Genomic DNA, 24336 nt, shown 5'->3' with positions numbered 1-24336 from the left:
GGCCTACCACTTCCTTGTTCTTCCTCTTGCTCCAAACATATCCAAACTCCCCACTTAGTTATGTTTTTTAAAACATTCTTTGCACTCCTAAATTCATTCTGAACTTTAGACCTCCTGGCACTTTCCCTATAAGTTCTGGCTACTCTCTGTACTCGGTCAATGGTGGTTTGCCCTTCCTTCTATTTCCTATAATGCCCTTTTTAAATTGGAGATCACAAAGCGCCTTAAAGAAACCAGTGTGGCTGCAAAGATGCCTCCCATTTTTCTTGTTCACAGGAATGATTTGTGACTGTGCCTTTAATATCTCACTCCCACCCATCTTGAAATCCCTTCTCCTCAGGTATTTCTGCCCATGAGATTGGCAGAAATCTGTTGAAAGAAATCAGCTTTCCTATAGTGTGACTAGGCACAGCTTTCCCTTTCCTCAGTATTTGTAATCCCAAGATGATTTGGTCACTCTCTTCCTCCCAAAATCCCTAAACTACTTTCACCTCATTAGCTAGTTCTCCCCTACTGGTGAGGATCAGGATAGCAGATTCCCTTATCTCTTCTTTCACCTTCTGGAAGATGAAATTGTCAGCAAGGCAAGTCAGGAATTTATTAGACTTTTCATTGTTAGCAGAGTTTGACTTCCAACAGATATCACTATAATTAAAGTCTCCCATTACTACGATGTCGCTCCTCTTTGAAAATGTGGTAATCTGATCTTGGAAGGCGTCATCCAAGTTTTCTGGTTGGCTTGGCATTCTGTAGCAGACTCCCACAATAATCTCACTATGATTTCCCTCTTCTTTTATTTTTACACCGATGCTCTCAACTGACCTCTCATATCCAGTCCAGATGCATGGACTTCCCCACATGTGGATAAACCCTCTACATATAATGCTCCTCCTCCTCTCCTGTTTGGTCTGTTAGTTTTGAATAAATTATACCCTTCAGTCCCTACATTCCAATCAGTCTCACCCCACAGGTTTCTATAATGCCTATTAAATCATATTTGCCTTCCTGTGTTAAGAATTCAAGCTTATCTTGTTTATTTCCCATACTCTGTGCATTGGTATAGAGACATCAGAAACCATGGATTATACAAACCAACTGTTCCCTTAATGGCTTTTCTTGCATATTAGTGGGTATCTGCTCCACTGTTCCAGTTTCACTTACACTCCTGTCCCCAGTGCATGACATCATGCTGTCATATAGGATTTCACTGTCCTCCCCCATAGGATTTAGTTTAAAGCCCTCCTGATCAAGTTTGCAAGTCTCCTGTAAAGCATGCTTTTTCCAGTCCTTCATCACGGAAGTGTAGACCATGGTTCAAGGACTCAAACTTTTCTTAACAACAGCATCTGCATAGTCAGTCATTCACTTCTGGGATTCTTCCCTCTCTTCCTTGACCATGACCTTCAACAGGAAGCTATGTCTGGCAGTATTGTTTGTTCCTATATGGATCAGCAGGAAAGGATAATGGTCAGTGAACTTGATGAGTCTTATCAAACTTTCCATCACATCCTAGATATGCACACCAAGGAGACAACACACCTCCTGTAATGACTTGTCAGGACAGCACACCACTGCTTCTGTCCCCCTCAGAGGAGAATCACAAATCAGTACTGTATGTTGCCCTCTCCTTGCCTCCATCAACTTGGACACCTCCTGTTCATGGAGGCCTCTGAGTCCTCCTTTATTCTCTGTGGAACCTGAGACAGCTGCTTTTGCTCCAGCAGTGCAGAACCATTGTTTATGGAGAGGCCCTGCAATTGGTCACACAGCTCAAAAGACAGAGTTCCTCCTGATTATCTTGCTCCAATGTGTGACATTCCAAGCAGGGCCAGAGTCAAGAGTAGTCATGGTTGGGCATCTACTGAGGGCCCACAGCCCAGCAGGGGCCACTGACAAGAACCCCCTGGAGTTACTCCTCCTCTTCACCATTGCAACCTGCCTCTTCACCTGCCTCCTGCTCTGGCCCAGTCAACAGTGGTGGTGAGACGGAGGAGCAGTAGATGCCACTGCCTGCTTGTTCACTGGCTCTCTGCCTGTCAAACAAGCAAGTGGTAGCAATGATATGAGAGGGGATGAGGAGCAAAAGCAGCTGGTGACAATGGTGCTGAGAAGGTAGACTCAATGAGCAGGGGCCCAATGAGGCTGTCTTGACCAAGGGCCCTCAAAAATATGGAGCTGGCACTGGTTCTCAGGCCCACCTCCTGAGTCCGGTTTTCTTTCTCTTCATTAGAAATTGTCCCTTCTTGTTGTCCTTCCAGAAGGACTTCTTGAGTTTTGTCCAGAAATTCTTCACTTTCAGGAGTCCCTCCCACCAGGACCATGTGGCAAAGCACACGGCAGCAGCCCTTCTTATCATCTTCCACCACTCCCATGTAAAGCTCCTTATTTGTTACTCATGTTCACATGCTCTGGATGACCTTCATCTTTGAGATCAGTCTTGAAGACCCTGTTTATCTGCCCTCCCATGAAAGCAATGAAAATTGGTATACACAAGGGACAGGGCCATTTTGGCTATGGCCCACATGTTTCTGGAATTCTATCCTGATTGAAATATTTTGGCCCACTGCACAGGCTGTAAAGACCCATTTATTTCAAAATGCTTAGAGAGATGTTCAAGATTACTATTTTAAATTGGTTTATTTTTAAGGTTATTATGCTGGGTTGTTATTGATCATTTTATTGTTGTTAGGCTATTGTTTTTATTACACTATGGTATTTTGATGTTTTTGACTTTGATAATATATTATGTTGTATACATCGGAAGCCACCTTGTGAGAGCATGGCCCTAAAAGGTGGCCTAGAAATCTCTGAAATAATTTTTTTAAAACATTTTTTCTTTCAATGCCCCCTTTCCAACTTTGTTACTAAAACAAATAACCAATTACATCTCAGTCTGTATATCAGAGAACATATGGCAAGATCATGACTCGAGCTGAAAATAAGACCGTGTGTGTGTGTGTGTGTGTGTGTGTGTGTTTTTCTGGGGGATTTTGTTGTGTTTTTAGGGGTGGGTAGCCTGCCTGATAGGCGGGAGCGAGGGGGCATGTGTCCACCTGATGGAGGCAGTGGGGGGAGTGTTGGGGACCAGAAGATACCGAGGCTGGGCGGCAGGCGCTGGCGGAGCGCTAGGAGCAGGCCATGCCAGGTAAGGGGAACAAGGGAGAGATGTGTAGTATCTGTCCCCTGCTCCGGGCCTGTCCAGAGCCAAAGGATGGCTGGGGGAGGCGTGACCCCAACTTCTGGCCTTCGTTTGCTGCTCTGCAATGTCAGGTCTGTTACCCAGAAAACCTCCCTCATCCATGACCTGATCCTGGATGAGGGTGCAGACCTGGCATGTATTACGGAGACCTGGCTGGCCAAGGCTGCTGCTCCAACCCTTGTAGCCATGTGTCCAGCCGGATTTTTGTGTGCACAGCAGCCAAGGGCTGGGGATCAGGGAGGGGGAGTGGCTGTTATCTACCGAGAGTCCTTGGTCTTCACCAGACCCCCTCTCCAGGAGACCAAGGTTGCTGAGTGCATGTACTGGAGATTGGGCCCAAAGGGCAGTCTGGGGATTCTGCTCGTGTACCGTCCACCCCGCTGCACGACTGACTCCCTGGCCTAGGTGCTTGAGGTGGTCTCTGATGTGCGTGTGCAGTCCCCTAACTTACTGGTGTTGGGGGACTTCAACGTACATTTGGAGGCCATCCTCACAGGAGCACCTCGGGACTTCATGGAGACCATGGCCTCCTGGGAGCTGCACCATATTCTAACTGGGCCCACCCATGTAGCCCGTCATGCACTAGACCTTGTGTTTGTTTCTGGAGAAGCGGGGAGTGATCTGGAAGTCGGGGGTATATCCACCACCCCCTTGTCATGGTCAAATCACTATCTGGTGACGTTGGACTTCTCGGTTCCACAACCTCTCCACAGGGGTGGAGGACCCATTAAAATGGTCCGCCCCAGGCGTCTTATGGATCCAAATGGATTCCTGAACGCGCTTGGGGATTCTCTGGGGCACGCCAATGGCCACTCGGTCGAGACCCTGGTGGGTGGCTGGAATGCCGCAATCACTGGGGCACTAGATCAGGTGGCTCCGAAACGCCCTCTCCCCCTGAACAGGGCTCGGACTGCACCATGGTTCAATCCGCGGTTACGAGCTCTGAAACAGGAGGTGAGACGGCTAGAGCGCCAGTGGCGGAAGTCTCGTTCCAAAGACGATCAGACACGGGCTAGAGCTGTATCTTCAGCCTATCACGTGGCGGTGAAGGCAGCAAAAAAGGAATATTATGCTGCCTCCATCGTGTCTGCAGAGTGCTGTCCCAGGAGCCTGTTCCAAGTGGTCCGGAGCCTGGTCGGTCCTGTGGCTCCAGAACCACTGGAGCATTCTAAGGCCTCCTGTGAGGCCTTGGCAAGGCACTTTGCAGATAAAATTGATCAGATTAGGTGTGTTACTCTGCACACTGTGGATACAGTTAGTGAGCAAGAGGCGGCCTATGGCAAACCGGTTTTGTGGGATCGGTTCCAGCTTCTTCCTCCTGATGAAGTGGACAAGGTGCTTTCATCTGTATGGCCGACCACCTGCTTACTTGATCCTTGCCCATCTTGGCTCATTATGGGCTGCAGAAAGAGACTGGGTGAGGGGATCAAGGCAGTGGTGAACACCTCCCTTGAGGAGGGAGTGATGCCATCAGCCCTCAAGAAGGCAGGGATAAGACCGCTCTTAAAGAAGCCCTCCTTGGATCCTCAAGTTCTGAACAACTTTCGCCCAGTCTCAAATCTGCCATTTTTGGGCAAGGTGATTGAGCGGGTGGTGGCGGTGCAGTTGAAGGCACACTTGGAAGAAACTGATTATCTAGACCCATTTCAGTCGGGCTTCAGGCCTGGGCATGGGACAGAAACGGCCTTGGTCACCTTGGTAGATGATATGAGGAGGGCTCTGGATAGGGGTGAATGCTCCTTCCTTGTTCTCCTCGACCTCTCAGCGGCTTTTGATACCGTTGACCACGGTATCCTCCTGGACCGCCTGGAAGGGTTGGGCATTGGGGACACCATATTGCGGTGGTTCCGGTCCTTCCTCTCCGGCAGGTACCAGAGGGTAGCACTGGGAGAGGAGGTTTCGGACCCGTGGCCACTTACTTGTGGGGTGCCACAGGGTTCCATCCTCTCCCCAATGCTATTTAACATCTATGTGAAGCCGCTGGGGGCTATCATCAGGAGGTTTGGGGTGCAGTGTCATCAATATGCGGATGACACGCAGCTCTACCTCTCGTTCAAATCTTCACCAAGGTTGGCCGTAGAATCCCTGTCCAAATGTCTGGAGACGGTGAGTGGCTGGATGGGGAGGAATAAGCTGAGGCTGAAGCCTGACAAGACCGAGGTACTTTTGGTGGGAGACAAGAGGAGGCTGGGGGATGCTGACCTGGTATTGAATGGGGTACGGCTACCCGTGAAAGACCAGGTCCGCAGCCTGGGGGTCATTTTAGACTCCCAGCTGTCCATGGAGGCTCAGGTGTCAGCTGTGAGCCGGACAGCGCTGTATCAACTCCATCTGATATGGCGGCTGCGCCCCTTCCTTCCCGACCATCTGCTCCCATCGGTAGTACATGCCCTGGTCTCCTCTCGTTTAGACTACTGTAATGCGCTCTACGTGGGGTTACCCTTGAAGACGGTTCGGAAACTGCAGCTGGTACAGAACGCGGCGGCTCGCCTGATTAAAGGCAGCCACCGGCGAGATCACATCACTCCAGTGCTGAAGGAGTTGCACTGGTTACCAGTTGTTTTCCGGGCCAAATTCAAGCTGTTGGTTTTGACCTTTAAAACCCTATATGGTTCCGGCCCAGCCTATCTTAAGGAGCACCTCCAGCATCACCAGACAGGCCGCTTAACAAGATCAGCCTCGGATGGCCTTCTGTCTGTCCCATCAGCCAGGACAGCTAGACTGGTGGGGACGAGGGAGAGGGCCTTTTCTGTGGTGGCCCCCACTCTGTGGAACTCCCTCCCTAGGGAACTCCGTCATGCCCCCTCTTTAATGAGCTTCCGTCGTGCATTAAAAACGTGGTTGTTCAGGCAGGCATTTGGGGTGGGTTAGGGTATTTTAGGAAATGTTTTTATTGTAGAATTTTATTGTTTTAAACTGTTTTATTGTATGTTGTACATCGCCCAGAGTGGCTGGGTGACCAGCCAGATGGGCGATTAATAAATTTAATAATAAATAAATAAAAATAAGACACTATTTACATGAGAGGTGAGCAACTTCGGTGGGTCCGGGGGCTAATTCTGCCCTCCTCCCTCACAAAATCTTAAAACTGTATCATAGATTAAAGAACATTTCCCTTCTCTCCTGACGTCCCCACCCATCTCTCAAAACTATACTGATATGCCTACTCAAGAATAAAACCTGGATGGAAGCAGCAAAAGGTTTCTCTGACTTATTTTTTGCTTCTCATGTTACTTTAAGAAATATGTTATTAGTTCTTACATCTCTAGCAATTGCCCCTCAAATTCCTCCAAAGTTTGCCTTGTCACTGTACACTGATTCACCAGAGTCAGTAGTCTTTTGGAAGGTTTTCCTTAACTCTGGCAAAGATTTCCTCTTTTTAAAAGGAAGTCTTCCTCCCTTTTATAGCTTTCTTGGCCCTGGTAATTAACCATGCTGGCATAGTTTTGGAGTGGACTTGTTTGTGCCTTCCTAAGTTTAAAAACCTCCAGTTTTTCTGAAGATATTCTAGCCTCCTAATTACACCTAAACATGCAAACCCTTGATTTGTGGCTTGCAGTTTGCATTATGTTCTACTGCGTAGATGTGCAGAAGACAGATATTCCACACTGTCCCAGTATAAAAAAAAAAAGCAGCAATGCCTGAAAAAGGTACTTGCTAGGATTCATGTTATTATTATTACAAGATTGAGAGACTGTCCTGCTTTAGTATGAAACAGTAATGAAGATGTATCTAGAATCCTACTTCATACATTCCAGAACTAAGAACAGGCCCGAGATCCCAGGTTCAAATTAATTGTCAGTAACAAATTATGAGAGTAAGACTCCCTGACCGAGTGCACCCAGCCTGCATGCAGAAACACATTTCCTTCTACAGCAGACATACTGTACTAGCTGTGCCCTGAAGAGTCTACATAACCCCGAAGATTACCTACTTTTTTTCCATCCGATTGCAATGTCAATGTTCAACTGAGAGAACACTCTCAACAAGATTAGCCACACACCACATTTCAATGACAAGGGCATAGAGAGGTGCATTCGCAGTTGGCTGCACCATTCCCTTCACTGTGGAGATTTGCCAAAGTTCAAACTAGATCAGGAGTAGGCAATCCGGTGCCCACCAGATGGTTTGGACTACAGCTCCCATAATCCCCTACAGGCATTATGACAGTTGTAGTTCAAAACATCTGGAGGGCACCAGGTTGCCTACCACCTGAGCTAAACTCTGTTTGTCTATTTCCAGAGGGGTAGCCATGCTGTAGACAGAATAAATTTGTTAGTTTTAAGGTGCCACAAGATTCTTTGCCTAGAGTCTCACATTCATTTCTGACATGGACTAGTCTCTAAAAGATAACTCCTCCAACATCTTTTTTACATACTGAACATGTCTTCTCAACGTGTACCCATGTGGCAAGATTACAGATGCACTGTGTCCTGGACAGTTATAAAAGACTCATATTTTCCAGGTTATGATAAATCTCATAGTTCACCATGCAAGGGCACAGAAGAGAAAATAATGCTCTAGTGATCAGATGGTCACTGCAGTTGGATACAGTTTCCATTTAAATCTAGCTTTTTAGAAGACGCTTTCAAGATGGAGCAGAAACAAATAAGCAAGCCTTGATACCTAGCACTGGACCCACAGACCATCAGCAGTGAGAAATGGATCAGGGAGCCGCCCACGCCAAAGACAGAGAAATCACCCATAATGTGAAAACCTTAATAAAAGAGGTGTTAGGGACTTGAAAAAGCACACAAAAAAAGAGAAAAGGCATATTCCATAGATAATGGGAAGGTGCAAAGACACTAATGTGAAAGAGACAAAAGAAGGCAAAAGCAAGAGATTCGACATATAATTAGGGAAAGGATGCACACAGATGAAATAGGACAAGGAGTTTGAACATCAAGCTGTAAAAGAAGCCAGAGAAAAAACACTAGTCCATTTGTAAGGACGATTACTTAACAGGCCAGAAAGGAAAATTGCTGTTAATGCTTTTCTTTAACATTGCCAGAGCTATGTAATTTGGTGTAGAGCTCTTGCTACAAGAGAATGCGATACAAGTACACACACAAAGGAGGGGGGAGGCTAAAATGTCATTTAGACATATCCTGTCAGTTCTCTCAGAAGCAGCAAATATGAAATTCAGCAGCAATTCGTTTGGCGGCTCTGGGCTCATGATGGCTAGATGATGCCTGGATAAAGGAATGAAGCCCAACCAGATTTAGTCACAAAGGGGAAAGAACCAAACCAAACCGACAGATGGAAGGCAACAGCAGTGAGCCAACATTTGGCTCTAAATATCCAAGTCGTTTTCAGAATTCATGGAAACAACTTCCAGAAGGTTAGCTACGTCAGCTGCAGCAAAAACAAGGAAGTTTATGGTACATTAAAGACCAACTTATTCTTTAAGGGACCACACAACTTTGTTAAAACAATGGTCATTGGGAGGGCAAGCAGATACCTTGAATTAAAGCAGGAGAAGTTTGAGGAGGTGCATTCCTCTCTTTAAAGTATTGACTACTTCAGATAAGTTCTTTCCATAGCCTGTCACCAGTTCGCCGTTTTGGCAAACTGACGTTACGTTAAAACCTCTCAGACAAGCTCCAGTGCAACAGAAGAGACAGTAAATGAGAGTAAAACATAAGCAATAAGTGCTAAAATGTCATAAGTAATACACCAATCAGGTAAGGAAGTGGTTACAGGGTCTCAAATTACACACACAGAACAAGAGCTAGGACTTGGCAGGACTCCAATGAACCCAAGGATCTCTGCTCTACCAGTGGCTGCCACATTAACGTCAGTGTCACACAGCTGACCCCACCAGTGAAATCAACAGAGCATCCACACACATGTGGAGCTCCATGTGTACTGGGTCCACATGTATGCCTCAGAACTGTTCTTTAAAAATAGCATAATTTTAATCTGGTGTTTTAGTCTTTTTATCCTTTAACTGTTTTATCTCTTGTGTTCACTGCTCCAAAATCTGTTCTAGATATGGAGCGGTATATAAATATTGTAAATAAATAAACTGCAGGATTAGAGCTAGCAGAAAGCCCATTGATTTGTTCCCAGCTTCTCAGCTGCAATGTATCCAATATCTGGAGTTAAAGTTACTGAGGTCATAGACTATAATCTGGGAGCCATATGGGATTAATATCTCTAAAACAGATTTCTCAACAGTTGCATACTTATCATTTGTCAGCAGTTCAGTGATATCAGTTCCAAAGTTCACAATTTATCAGGAAACACTAATTTTGGACAGAGTGCCCATAATTACTGGTCTTCACCCAGGCTACCTGGGCTTGGATCCAGACTCAGTCAGACTTAAAGTATAACCTAGCTTAAGTCCCATTGGTTAGGTCATGACTAGGTTAAGTCCCATTGATTTCAGTGGGTCTACTCTAAATATGACTTAGTCTGGAGCCAACTCCTGGTATTTGCTGGGGAAATGGGGAGGGGAGAGACCGTATTATTGTACTAAGGAGAATTAGTTTTCCAGTGATATGGTCTGTTTATTCTTAATTAAAATAGATCCTGAACTAAACTGTGTGCTACTAATTGGTGGTTCTTGGAAGGTGCCATGTCACCCTCTCACTTGCCAACTCCAGGTGGAAAAGAGGTATATCGATAAACAGCATCTGTGGCATCGGGATTTTGCAGAAGGCCATTTAGTGATGAGAATAACAGGGTTTGGGCCTTCCATCCCCCATTCACTTGTCAAAGTGGTCCTCCAGTAAAACTCTGTTTACCTGGATATACACAAATAACTGCGTATTAGTGCACCGTTTGGTTAGTAACGCTAGTCAGCTACACGAGAGAGCTTCCAAATTAAAAAAAAAAACACTAAGTTTCAGCTTCTGTTTAAGCTAAATTAACATTTCATTCCAGAAATGTTCCGGTCTCTTGAATCTGAGGGCTGCTTCTTAAGTAATATTTTGTACTTAGTTGCCAGTACCCAAGTACAATACACATGTATAAAGGGCAAAGTGTCAGATAAGGTACATGCATGCATAACTCACTGATTTTCCCTTCAAAATATATGTGAGCAGGGAAAATTGGACTGCTGCTTGCCATTCCCCCACCCCATGTGTAAGCCTTCATATCTGATAAATGTACACGCCTGCTTTTACGTGGGTATTAGCATCCAAGCAACCCCTAGATGCATAATAGCAAATGATGGGGTGAGAGGGGAAGACCATTTCCAAACTCCGGGCATTACTTGTCCACTGCAAACTGGTGTTGTGGCGTGTGTTAATTTACAGGGAAGAAATGGGAGGGAGGTGCTCAAGCCTTCCCTTCCCCAGTCACTTTTCCTACAATGTGCCCCAGCCCCAGCTGGGGTTCCAAATGGGTTTTCCCTTCACCAATATGGTTCTGGAACTGCAGCTGTGGGAAAGTGGCAGGGATGAGGGGGACTGCAAACGCAGTGGGCATGGGAAAGGGCTTAGTGCACCCACTCTTGCCTCCTGCTACTCACTGTCTCCAAACACTGGTTTCCAATAGAGAAATGGTGGCAGCTGGGGCTTGGGACAAGACTTGGCCACAATGTGTAGTTTCAGCCTAAGAAAGCCAACATTCCTTGCAAGTCCCCATGTTTGGGTACTTTGTTCAGCCATCATCAAACCAAGCTGGGAAAGAGTGCAGCCTGCCGGGTATTTATACCATCAGTTGGGAACTCCAACATGTCTCTCTGCACTAGGGGTGGGAAAGGTGTTGGGCTGCAACTCCCATCATCCCTTACCATTGCCTACGCTGCCTAGGGATGATGGCATTTGCGGTCCAACAACATATGGAGGGCCACAAATTGCCTACCCTCACTCTATACCACCTTCCAGAACTTCTGCAAGGCTCTAGAACTCCAGCTGTTTTCCAGCAACACTTCTTGATCCAGGACATCCTGCTGCTCTTCTCCTGAACTTAACATAACATCTTCCCAGTGCCTACTTAGGGCTCAGACATTCACATGAGTCCTTCCCCACTTAAGCCATGCTTCCATACACATTTCATTCCGAGACTAGCCTGGTATACTGTGTTTAGTTTATTTGCTACAAATGACTAGTGCAATATTTCCACCTTTTCTGTCTTCAGAGTAGCTATGATCTATTACCACCACCACATATTGATTCAGAGTCAGGGTGCTATATGGCGTTTGGAGCACAGTTGATGAAAGAGCTTACGATCTACCATGTGTTAGACAAGGCAGGGGTAGAAGGGGGAGGTCACGGGTGGACAAGTTACAATAAGGCTAGAGTTAAGAACCTAAGAACGTAAGAAGAGCCATGCTGGATCAGACCAAGAGTCCATCTAGTCCAGCATTCTGTTCACACAGTGGCCAACCAGCTGTCAACTAGGAACCCACAAGCAGGGCATGAGCATGACAGCACCCTCCCACCCATGTTCCCCAGCAACTGGTGTACATAGGCTCACTGCCTCTGCTACTGGAGGTAGCACATAGCCAACAGGACTAGTAGCCATTCATAGCCTTTTCCTCCAGGAATCTGTCCAGAAAGTTGTTCAGAAAGACTTATGCTAAAGTAGGCAACAAAGGGAGAGGCAGAAGCTGCTTCTTGAGACGTAGGCAGCAGCATGTCAGAAGGCACACAGAGGGAGGTGGTGGCAAAATGGGGCTGGTAAGGGGCAAGGTTGTGCAAAGCAGAGAAAGCAAGGGAGGTGCAGCTCTTTAGAAGGACAGAGACATAGCATGAGTGACCAAAGTACAGGGAGCAGAAGGAAAAGGAGAACATGATCATAGCAAGTTGAGAAAGATGAATTTAGCAGAGTACTAAAATCATTAGTAAAAAAAAAAAAAGGATAGGCAGCAGGAGGGAAGACCGGAAAGGAGGGCTTTTATTGTATGTATTGGTTTTATTTTAAGTGCCGATACCTGTTTACGGAGCCCTCACAATCGGGCAAGTTAATCTAAACTAAATAATGTTTGTTCTGGCTGGCTGAATTAACTGGTCCCTATGGAGGGACTAACTACTTTGCCTCCCCGGTACAGAAGCACTTGAAAGCAGGGAGGGAAAGGGTTATCATAATTAAGGGATAACTAAATGGGTTTTTATCACTTTCTATATTGTAGCAGAAGGAGGGTGGAACAGGGGAGAGTGGACTTAAGACATGAGCAAGTTATTTATAGTAGAGTGATTGCCAAGTACTTGGGTGCCTTGGCTCTAGTTTAGACACAGGCTTTCAGAACATGAAGCTCATTTCATATTATGAAATGTTGCACCAAACTCTTTCCCAAAGCCTTGCAAGGGTGTGGCGGTTTATTTAGGCCTATAAACCTAAAAACAGATAAATGAAAACACTAAGCATTGCTGGATTTTTCACCACATTAGTTAGAATACTTTTAATGCTCATTGAGAAGTGAACATGTACAAGGACTAGGAGCATATCCAGTTCTAAATGCAGCACAGAAAGCTCAAAGAGAAATGCACCCCTAGCAAATAGCTTTCTAGCCCTTCTGGAATAAACACAGCTCAAAACAGACATCCTTCCCAGTTTGTTTGTTTTTAAAGGATGCCACAGCAACCTGTCTTGCACTGGAGTCTGGACAGGTGCATCCATTTCGCATTTTCCAGAACTTGTTGTGTGGCCTTAATCTTGGTATGTGGGGAAAATGTAATGAGGCAGAATTGGGATTAAATAGCAACAAAAATTCTCTCCAGCTGGTTAGCAACTAAAATGGAGGGACTGCCAGAAACTCCTGAGAATCAGAATCATTGCTGTATCCAGCACAACACAACACACTCAACATTCCTTCTGTTGGCCTGCCTGAGCTTGTTAGAATTCCACAAATATGAATTTTTCTGTAGTGAGGAAAAGCTTCTAGTCCTCATGATAAACAAATCATGTGTTTATCACAATATGCGTTGAGATTATACACACATCATGCTTTTCTTCAGGGAGTTTAAAACAGCATTAACATTCCCTCAAGAAATTCTCTGGTTCTCTGACTGTGCATTATATGGAGATTGGCATGCCTTGTAAATATCTGTTATGAGAATTACAGAAATAAGGGGAAGTGCTCAGAATGCTAAAAATACAGCACTAAATAAACCCCAAATGTTGTTACTATTGTGAAGCTAGATCTTGACAAAGCAAGGTGATGGGTTTCTGCTCCTCACCCATGATTGGTGTTTTGGTTTTCAAACTGGAAAATGAAACTTAGCCCAGAGCAGGTGTGCACAGAATTCTGCATCTCTTACCAGAGACAGGCTTATAAACATTCAAAGCATGGGTTGTGATCTCAGATGGACTTGTAAGGGAAAGGTGGAGTTCAAACCTGTTAGCAAGTTCAGTTGCCTCTTTCTCTGTGTGCGCAGAGACATTTGTCTGTATGTATCAAGAAGGAAAAGTGACACAGAATGTGTATACCAGAGGGTGAAGCACCATGGGATGGTGGCCAGAGGTGCTGGGTGAGAGGAAAAGGAGAAATGTAGGCAATGCAAGAGCAAGGCAAACGCATGCACGGAAGCTTCTAGGCTGGACAGGAATTACACAGAAGAGCTACTAAATTTAGAAGGAGGACAAAATTACATAAAGTTTGAGAAATACCACTTTGCAATATTTTTCTAGTAGAAACGCAACAAGAGTTAAACAAAACGTAATTTAGGCTTCCTTTTCAATCTGCCCCCTCCTTTCCTTATCCTTTATTTCATGGTCTCTGAAACCATGCTAGCTAGAAATTTAACTGAACACTAATATTCTAACAAGGGCCTCAAAGTTGCACCAACATGCTATGGGCGGGGGGACATGTTGCCCAATTCTATATTAACATATCCTGAGCACACAGTTCACATTAGAATACATTAAGAATGAAAGATTAACTAATAAATCATAAATGCAGACCCCACATGAGTCCCGCCATAGATGAACTTTACTGTTTAACTTTCCCCTCATGTAGAATAAATTGAACATGGAAATCCAAATTTGGAACTTTAGAGGGACCTTAGGCAATTATCTGATTTTGAACTCACTAAACCCACAAAAATACCTTCTTGTACAAAACAGTAAGACACACGTCCAAACAAGAAAAATGCAGAAACCAGCAATTTCAAGACCCTTTACATTTCACCCAAGCTTTAAAAGAACAAAGGCAACACCTCTTCTTATTCAGAACACACACCTAGGCAATTCCTAAGTGAAACTCCCCACTTCCACCCAAAAAAAGAAAAAGTGAGCTAAACCGCTTGAGATACTCAGGGTTTCTGTGGCATCAATGAAGCCAAAAGCGATCTGCAAGTATCAAAGTTTCAATGGTGAGAGAGTACCACGAAGGGTGGAGCTTATTCATCCAGGTAACACAGTGCCAGCCCAACTGTATCCCAAACTTGCAGAAAAGCAATATTTTTTCATCTTTTTTTGCCAATACAGCCACCCATACATAGCCTGAGTGTTTGATTTGGCTACCTGCTCATCCCATCCCCCACCAAAGTATAACTTTTCCCAGGCAGCAGATGAGTGGCTATGGTCAAGACTGCTGTAATCGCTCACACTGCACTGATATGTGGGGGGGGGGCATACAATGTAGGTGGGGTTTACTGTGGGGACGCTGTATCAAGCATTGGTATCCACCATCTTTTATGACCAGCAAATCTTGGCCATGCTGTTTGTGCATGTCTAATTAGCCCCACCCACTGCTAGCACTATAAATCATGCAGTATAGGGTGTTGCTATCATAGCGCACAGCAGTAAGGAAGAAGGAGGTACCTAGGAGATAGTACTATGCTTGGACCAGATGTGATCAACAGAGGAAAAGGAAGCGTAGCCTGGAACGTTTTAAAATGTTATTAAACTTTATGAGGCTCTGGTGTTGCCTCATTTGAAGGCCACGATCCAATGCTGTACTGTCTAAAGCCATTTCACTTAGTCTGGTCTGACCATTTAACTTGGTCTGACAAAAGAGGGAAGAAACAAACTATTATTGAGCTTTCTATACCACAGTTCCAAGACAAGTGACAATACATTCATAACATGGGAGAGAAGGCAGAAGGGCAAGCAGGAGTTCAACTGCTCTTACTCATCCAGCCTTCTCCAACCTGGTGCCCTCCAGATGTTTTCAGCATCAACTCCCATCAGCCCTAGCCAGCATAGCTAATAGTCAGGAATCCTGGGAATTGTAGTCCAAAACATTTGGAGGGCACCAGGTTGGGGAAGGCTGCTGATTAGTAGCTAGGTTAACTGTTGGTTGTTTAACCCACAGTTAACTTATAATGTCTGGGTTCAGACATCATGTAGCAACCCCCAATCAGCCCAATAGGAGGATGAATATTCAAAAAGGCTGAGGAATGTGCCTGGCATGCACTGTGGCAAGTTGTGGGTTAAATAACTCACAGTTTGCCACTGTTATGTGCAAACAGACCCTGAGTTTCAGTTACAAGCAAGTTAGGGAGGAAAAATGATATTTGCAGGAATTCCAGAAAAACGTCTATCTCTGCTTCATTGACTACATTAAAGCCTTTGATTGTGTGGATCACAACAAACTGTGGCAAATTCTTCAAGAGATGAGAGGACCAGACCACCTTACGTGTCTCCTGAGAAACCTGTACGAGGGTCAAGAAGCAACAGTCAGAACCGGACATGGAACAACCGAGTGGTTCAAAATTGGGAAAGGAGAACGACAAGGCTGTTGTCGCCCTGCTTATTTAACTTATATGCAGAGTACATCATGAGAAACGCCGGGTTGGATGAATCACAGGTCGGAATTAAGAATGCCGGGAGAATTATCAACAACCTCAGATACGCAGACGATGCCACCCTAATGGCAGAAAGTGAAGAGGATCTAAAGAGCCTCTTGTTGAGGGTGAAAGTGGACAGTGCAAAAGCTGGTTTGAAACTCAACATTAAAAAAACTAAGATCCTGGCATCTGGCCCCATCACTTCCTGGCATATAGAAGGGGAAGAAATGGCAGCAGGGACAGATTTTATTTTCTTGGGCTCCAAGATCACCACAGACAATGACTGTAGCCATGAAATTAAAAGACGCTTGCTCCTTGGGAGGAAAGCTATGGCAAACCTAGACAGCATAGTAAGAAGCAGAGACATCACCTTGCTGACAAAGGTCTGTATAATCAAAGCTATGGTTTTCCAGTAGCAACATATGGCTGTGAGAGCTGGACTATAAGGAAGGCTGAGTGCCGAAGAACTGATGCTTTCGAACTGTGGTGCTGGAGAAGACTCTTACAAGTCCCCTGGACTGCAAGGAGGTCAAATCAGTCCATCCTAAAGGAAATCAACCCTGACTGCTCATTGGAAGGACAGATGCTGAAGCTCAAATATTTTGGCCACCTAATGCAAAGAGAAAACTCCCTGGAAAAGACCCTGATGCTGGGAAAGATTGAAGGCAAAAGGAGAAGGGGACGGAAGAGGATGAGATGGCTAGATAGCATCACCGATGCAATGAATATGAACTTGAGCACACTCCGGGAGAGAGCGGAGGACAGGAAGGCCTGGCGTGCTATGGTCCATGGGGTCACAAACAGTCGGACACGACTTAACAACAATATGCCAATAAACATTTTTAGTAGTCTGCCTGTCCATATATACCTATGTTAGTCATTTCTCACACATCAGTGGCCAGAAAGAATAAAGAAGCAACTCTTGCAGTTCCCAAAACTACCTTGCCTTTTGCCTGAGCTGCAAAAGGGAACATTCTATGCTGAGGAGGAAGGACCATTCATAATGCTGACAAGGCAGTCAACCTTGACATGCTGGGATCTAGTGCATCAGTGGAAGGGAAAAGCTGGATTGCCACTAAACCAAGACACCTAAAAGAGTAGTTCTCAGAATGCAAGGCGAACCTTCCTCAGGAGTGACCTTCTTCTTCACTGGCTCCTCCCATAATGCTTTGATCAGGCTATGAGCTCACCTTCCACCCACTCTAATTCTCCATCAAGGATTGTCAGAGCTCACACAGATGGGCAGAAGCACCACATGATACAGTCCAGTAACATATGTATCGCTTCACACTACAGGTGGGGATCAAATCTTTGAATGCTCTTACACTTTCAAAACTGCCATATCAGGGAAAGAGGTTCTACGCTAGTCTCCCCCCCCAAACCCCAAACATACTCGCATTGAAGATGTATGGCACATTTTAAGTGGGAAGGCATTCTAACATTTGACTTCACCTGCAATCTGAAATGATATAGCCCAGGGGTGGGCAACTTGTGGCCTTCCAGATATTTTGGCCCACAGCTCTCAGCATCCATAACCACTGGCTATGTTAACTAGGGCTGATGGGAGTTGTAGGCCAAAACATCTGGAGGGCCACAAGTTGCCTACCCATGATATAGCCCAACAACAGATTCATCACATGGTACTTCTATTTTAACTGTCAGCATCAGGTGTTTAAAGGGAAAAGGGGGTGGGGACAACTATTTTTGCTTATCCTTATATTCCAGCAAACTCCAAAGCTGCTCTGTCCCATTCTTTCCTTTCAGTTTCTCTTGAAAAGGGTCAGAGATGCCCAGCAAGCTGGGTAAGTTTCATTTTGCTCTGTTACCTACTTTGGAATGTTCAAACAACTACTCTCAATATACAAAGATTTGTTTTGATAACATTTGCGGAGCTGAGAATCTTTTTACCAATCTTTTTCTTGGAAGGCCCAACAGGAATTCCCCAGTCCTTTAGGGCTAAGCTAACTGAAGAAGGAACGAGGGAGAAAGGAGCAGACTCAAGGAACATCAGGACCTTGCTCCATCTGGCCTCTCTGACCCCACAGGGCTAACTGACATCAACTGCCCTGTAAGGAAGAAGCTGAGAGGGAGACAGGAACAGGCCCAGAGAACATCAGGGCCTGCTCTAGCTGGACTGCCCTTCCGAAGAGATAAGAGGCCATTCCACCAGCCCTGCTGAAAATCCTTTTTTCCCCTTTCCTTTCCTTTCCCCTCCCCATTCCCTTTTCCTTCTGTGCCACGTCTTTGCAATTTTCTACAATTTTACAGATTGTAAGTCTGCGGGCAGGGACTGTCTTATTTTACAGATTGATTGTAAGCTGATCCGAGAGCCTTTTGGGGGGCTGAGGAGATATAATCGTAACTGGGTTCATAGTTGAACAGCTCTTTGAATTATGCTTTTATAGTTTAAGTCTACCATTTCATAAACTATCAATTATTTCAGAACATTCGTGGCTCATTAGCGTTCCATAGAACACACAACCCACCACTTCAGAGTGGCCATTATTTTGGACTTTTAAGACAGCCTTGCAAATTAACTCTACAAAAATGACTAGCATACATAATTTTTTACTAGCTCTCCTGCCCACACACATCAATGTTGATAATGTGTGGCAGAAAAGAAAACAAGAACCAATTTACAAAAGCTTCTCTGCCAGATCACTTGAAAGCAATTCATACTAGTCATGGGTGACCAGCTGAGCCTGAGTGGCTATTTAGAACCCTGCTTTTAACCTATCACTCGCACCCTCACCTTGCATGTTACACTGTCAACAGCACCACTGGCTGCAATGGGTAACCTATCCATAAATTTCACAATTTGGTGAGAACTGCTGATAGCATGATTTGGCATAATACCAGGTCATCATGACTTTATTGCTTTTGTTCCAAATCTTGCAGTGCTTTACTCTTAACCTTCTCTCCATCCCTACCCACCTCCAACTCATCACAGGCTGATCTGAGTTCTCTTCCCAAACTTAGGCTGCTCCCTTCCCTCCATGTGCCAGAATCCAAAGGTAAAGCACGCTGAGAGGTTTCACATCCACTCCCTAGTTGTGGAACTCTCCCCAGAAGTATATGAAACCTCAAGCCTGAATAAACCTTGCAAGTGATGGAAGATCTTTGTTTAGACAAGTTGCCATGGATGAGGAGGGGGCATGCATGTAACAGTATTTGAGGTGGAGGTGTTATAGTCCAATTGGCACTGTACTGATTTTAAATGTTGTTACCACTGTCAGATTTTGAAGATTCAGGGGGTTAAAGACCTAAATAGAGTCTCTTCATTATCAAGTCTCTCTTTAATCCAACACCACCCTTTAACAAGCAGATTCCATTGATTTTGGTTCTGGCCCTCTGCAGTTCAGTAAGTTTGTTTGGATAAGTTGCACAAGTGATACTAAAGCATAAGCTAGAGAGCACTTCTACATGTCAAAAAAGGCTTACACAGCTAAAACCAGAAAGGGCTGGCCAGCTCTTGTATCTGAAGGTTCGACCAGACATTACCATTGTCAGATAGGACAAAGGAAAAGAGTCCTGTCTCAGTGGTAGAGCACCTGCTTTGCATGCAGAAGGTCCCAGGTTTGATCCCTGGCATCTCCAGGTAGGGCTGGAAAAAATCCTGCCTGAAACCCTGGAGAACTGCTGCCAGTCAGTGTCAACAATACTGGTTTAGATGGATCAATGGTCTCACGTAGTATAAGACAGCTTCCTATGTCCCTATGCCTTCAAGAGCTGCTGAGCAGGAAGACTTTCAGCAGCTGCAGTCTTGTCCATCTTTGCAGTACCATGACAGGTGAAGTTGCACCTGCTAAAAGTTCTCCCTCATTTGGGAGAATCACTCAACACAGGAGACACATCACATACTTACTATAGCAACCCCACTTATCTTTTCTCTCAGCCCATGTCTGACTGGTGGCAAGGCAAACTGCAACACAGCTACTATGGCTATCATTTTTCCGCCCTCTCAGCCTCTTTCAGAGTCAGGCTAACTGCACCCCATTCATCATTAAAAGTTATTTCAGTAAAGCTTCACACACTTTACCAAATCACTGGGGAGGAAAGCAAGATGCAGAAAATAGGCCTCTAATTAGATTTCTAACCCACCCCATCTCATACGTTCTAAGATTTCAATTGTGAATTCAAAGGAACCATATACTCCACAACTGAAATAAATTGCATAATGGAGAAACTTTTAGGACCATAGTCTGAAGGAACCCAGAGGCAAATCTGTCACAATGTATGCCTGTCAGTTCACTAGAAGTATCCCTGACCCTAATGTTGTTAATCCTGACAAAAACCTGCAAAACTTATTACAATCGTACAGATGAAGGAAACAGAGGCAGAGTTTCTCGCCCACGGGCTGTCCAGTCTTTTACTTTCTCCAGAGTTCATCAGTGATTTCATATGAACACTCTTCAGCCACTGGACCATACCAGATCTCAGTCAAGCCTTTAAGGTTTAACACCACTTCACCCCCAAATTTGTTATTAACATAATGAATACAGGCTTACTTCTCCCACCCACTTTCTTCCCCTTCCAGGAGGGGGGTCAGGATGAGGGGCTTACCTGTTGGCCTCAGCAAGTAACTTCTGCCACTTTGTTCTCTATCAGAATAAACAGTAGTAAGCCAGTGACCTGGGCAGGTGCAGTGGATGGGGATAACAACAACAACAACAAAGGTAATTCCCCTCCCCACTCCACCACCATGCCTAGGTCCTCTCCTCCTCTTCTTTTCCCCTTGTGAAATGCAGCAACAGCACTCACAGCTCATTATTTGGCAGCATGTCTCCCTCTTGCAATTCTTTCCCCCTTACGTAGCTGCAGAGGATCATTATTCCGCAAGGCCCCTGCAGCAATATTATGCGCAGGCGCAACAGGATGGGGTGGGAGGAGGGAGAAAGGGAAGCCAGGAAACTGCAGGATGTGACTGTTCTTCTTTCATTCCTCTTTGCGCAGGCGCAGAGGATCGGCATGCCACAAAACTTTTTGCATCGCATGCGTGCCCTGGACTTCACCTGGACCTTCCTTTCCTACACAGCGGTTCTCTCTAAGGCGCCTGCGCAGTCTCCGCAAGTCTTTGAATGAAAGCGCACGCGCCACAATCCCGAGGGCCGAAACCTCGCCGCCGCGCATGCGTAGCCTTTATCCGAGGGTGCTTTCCCTCTGCCCCGCCCCTTCTCCCTGCGTCAGGCCCTTTGGCTCATTATTTTGCAACCAGTCGCCCACCGGCGTTATGTATTTCCCCCCTTTCGTCCCTACAACGTGGTGAGTTATATCCATCGCCCGTTCCACCTCACCTGATAGCGATATGCTGTGGCTGCGGCCGTCCCCTTGTGGTCTCCTCATAACGCCCTGACCTGACACATCCGGGACTCTCCGGTGACGTTGCCACGACGCTCCGTTCATTCAGAGGCGGGAGGGGGGGGGAAGAGAGGCGGCGGCATTGCGCATGTGTCATAAGGGACCTAACCCGGAAAAAATGGCGGGAAAAAAACCGTCAAGAGACGAGATGGGATAAAAGGGAAGAGGATGGTCGCGAGATGCGGACGGCATTGCGCATGCGGCGCGTGGGGTTGCCATGGCGCGAGGGAAGTGACCATGACTACCGGTCATAGGTGGAAAAAACATGTTCCTCAGGAGTGTTTAAATCCCTGGTTCTTTTCGATGATGTTGTATTATTCATGATGAGTCAATAAAAGTTTTTTTTAAAAAAAACACTATAGTTATAAACAAATACCCATGCTGGTTCATGAGGAAAAAACAGGAACCAAAATCCACGGTTGAGCAATACCGACCAATCTAATAAAGGTATTGTTCAGCTGTGGATTTTGTTTTGTTTTTTCCCTCATGAACCAACTTGGCTGCCTATGTTTTTGTTTTTTAGTAACTATGGCAGTCACTTTTATTAAAAGGAAAGGGGCTTGCGGTTTTGTCAAGCATACCTAGTAGACTTTATGTATGCTTTGTGCCTAACTGGATTTTGGATTTGTTGCCATAGTTGTGAGGTATAAAAGAATGAAAAATGATCACAATAAGGATTCATAAAACACACCTTTGGGCCAGCCTGTTCTCTTAAATGTATCCCAAGATTAGGCTGGGTTTAAGGCAACCAGATGCGAAGGAGGATAAGGCTCTTGCCATACTTTTATCACGAAGAAGAGGGAATTTGAACAGGAGCAACTTCTCAACTAGGGGTGAGAAAAATGGCTGGTATTCTCTCTTCTACTGAGCTATTAAAGAGAAAGGAGCTGTGCCCTCCTTTGGATGCTGCAGTGAGATTTTCAGTGCAATCCTATGTATGTTTACTCAGAAAGAAGTCCCATTATGTTCAATAGGGCTTTCTCCCATGTAGATGTGCATAGGATTGCTGCCTTTAGCGCAACCTTCCCAAACCTGGTGCCCTCCAGACGTTTTGGACTTCAACTCTACTCAGCCCCAGCCAGCACGGTCAATGGTCAGGAATGCTGGGGATTGTGGTCCAAAACATCTGGAAGGCAACAGGTTAGGGAAAGCTGGTTTAGGACATAACTGAACCGTGGGTGCTTCCAGACAAGGCTTTTATCACGCTATTGCCCTGCCTCATTCACAGAATTTTACCGGGGGGGGGGGATTCTAGGATTGCGCCCTTACTCTCTTTACTTCATGTCAAATATCACAACATTGTTTTCCAGTCATAACCCTCCTGTATTTTCCCACTACTTCTTTCATCTTTTTTCTTACCATGGAAAATTTGTTAAAGAAAAAAAGACGGAATAGCTGCACAATGCCTTCTGATCATTACCACTACCCCCGCCCCCAAATCTGGAAGCACCCCTCATCTCTGCTGCTCATAAAATCTGAAATGAACTCTGAGCTATATTTCAAAGGACTGGAAACCTTTGCCCACAGCTGTAAAAGGAGTCTGTAGAAAGACTTTAAAAGACTGTTTCTTGATTTCGTTCCTGATTATTTTGTGATACTGTTTTTAATTTTAATTCATATTGTTAGCAGCCTTGGCGTCTCTAGATAGAAAGGCTGAACACAAATTGAGTAAAATAAAGAATAAAACTAGAAATTGTGATATTTGACATGAAGTAAAGAGAGTAAGGGCGCAATCCTAACTAGATAGGCGGCTGCCTCCAAACTCGGAGGCAACCGCCTATCCAAAGCAAGGCAGGAGAGGCACAGGGGGGGATCGTTCACTCTGCGCCTCTCCCGCCTTGCCATTTTTCGCTAGACAGACGTTTTCAGCTGTCTAGCGGGGGGGGCGCAACTGGGAGAGGAAGCTGCCATATGACACATTGGATGTGTCATATGTGCAGCTCCACTCTCCCCACCCCGGAACGCCCCCCGGAATGCCCCTTTTCGGTCACTCCGCACTCATCTGCCGAGCACGGGGGACAGGGCTTCTCTGCGCTCCCTCAGAGGTAGCGCGGACAAGGGGGGAGGTTGGTTTTCCAGGAACCAACCTCGGAGCACAGGGGACGGAGCACAGAGCACAGAAAAGAGTATATCCTATGGCCCTCTAAGTGTCTAGTGGCCATAGGATTGCTCCCTTCAAGAATGTGTGTAGACACTGTCTTGCTTACCCCATCTTCTAAAAGGAGGAATCTGGAGTGGTGTCAGTTTGTATAATCATGCAAGTTTAATTTATTTAAATGTATACCCAGCTTTATTATAACTACATTTGTAATTATTGCAAAATTGTTTATAGCCTAACAAACTGAATCATTATTTTATTCATCATTTGTGTCACAAATGGAGAGCAGTTTATTTTTCTCTCCATCTAGCCCAAGTACAGTATGAATTATTATTAATTTAACATGTACCCCACCGTATCACCAGAGGTTGGAGATGGGTAACAACCAGTTGAAACCCTTACAAACATTAAAACATAACTCTAATTCCACCTAGTCTTGGCCACTAAACACCAGCTTTAAACTATTACTTCCTTTTTGCCTTGCGTACTTATTACTCCCATTGAAATCACTGAGAAGTTAAAAGTGCTTAACTGTAGCTGCAATCTTATGCACACTTCTTTTTTTTTAGTAAGCCCCACTGAAACTAACAGTGCATAGGACTGGGTGACATGTTGGCAAATCCAATTATCTATTCATCTGATTAATGTTTTCATTTATTTGGTTATTTGTTGTTGTTTTTACTTTCATCTATAGCATTTCTGTCAGAGATTACTGTGATCCTATGTCATAACCAGGAAGGAAAGATTACAGTTAAGTAGCAATTAAAGCTGCAATCTGTAACCCACTTACCTGGGAGTAAGTTCCACTGAACTCATAGGATGTATGTAAGTAGATAGACATAGGCTCTTCAGTCTATCTCAATATGTTTTGGGGAGTAATTAGTTATATTGCTACTGTCTGTACTCTATAGATAGAAAAGTCCTCTTTCCTCCTACCGCACATTGCCTTTATCTAAGAACTTTGGCTGTACGTGGTTTCCAACTTTTAAATATAAGGG

General features: G+C 45.1%; 1 protein-coding gene across 6 annotated transcripts in view; it reads right to left on the bottom strand.

Moving 5' to 3' along the window:
- Positions 1–21243, bottom strand: part of SPOP (speckle type BTB/POZ protein) — a 59949-nt gene extending 38706 nt beyond the window's left edge. For 2 of the 6 annotated variants that reach the window (XM_084804799.1, XM_084804797.1), the window contains exon 1: positions 21177–21243. The gene's annotated coding sequence lies outside the window, so the exon portion shown is untranslated. Of the gene's footprint in view, positions 1–20445 lie in introns of all 6 variants that reach the window. The other 4 variants (XM_084804798.1, XM_084804794.1, XM_084804796.1 and 1 more) reach the window with 3 other exon arrangements.
- Between the last annotated feature and the right edge of the window lie 3093 nt (positions 21244–24336).

This window comes from Heloderma suspectum, chromosome 6, assembly GCF_057233095.1.
Source record: "Heloderma suspectum isolate Gila_16-S chromosome 6, 16-S_ref, whole genome shotgun sequence".
In the NCBI taxonomy this organism is placed as follows: Eukaryota; Metazoa; Chordata; class Lepidosauria; order Squamata; family Helodermatidae; genus Heloderma; species Heloderma suspectum.
This window is presented reverse-complemented; position numbering and strand designations above follow the sequence as displayed.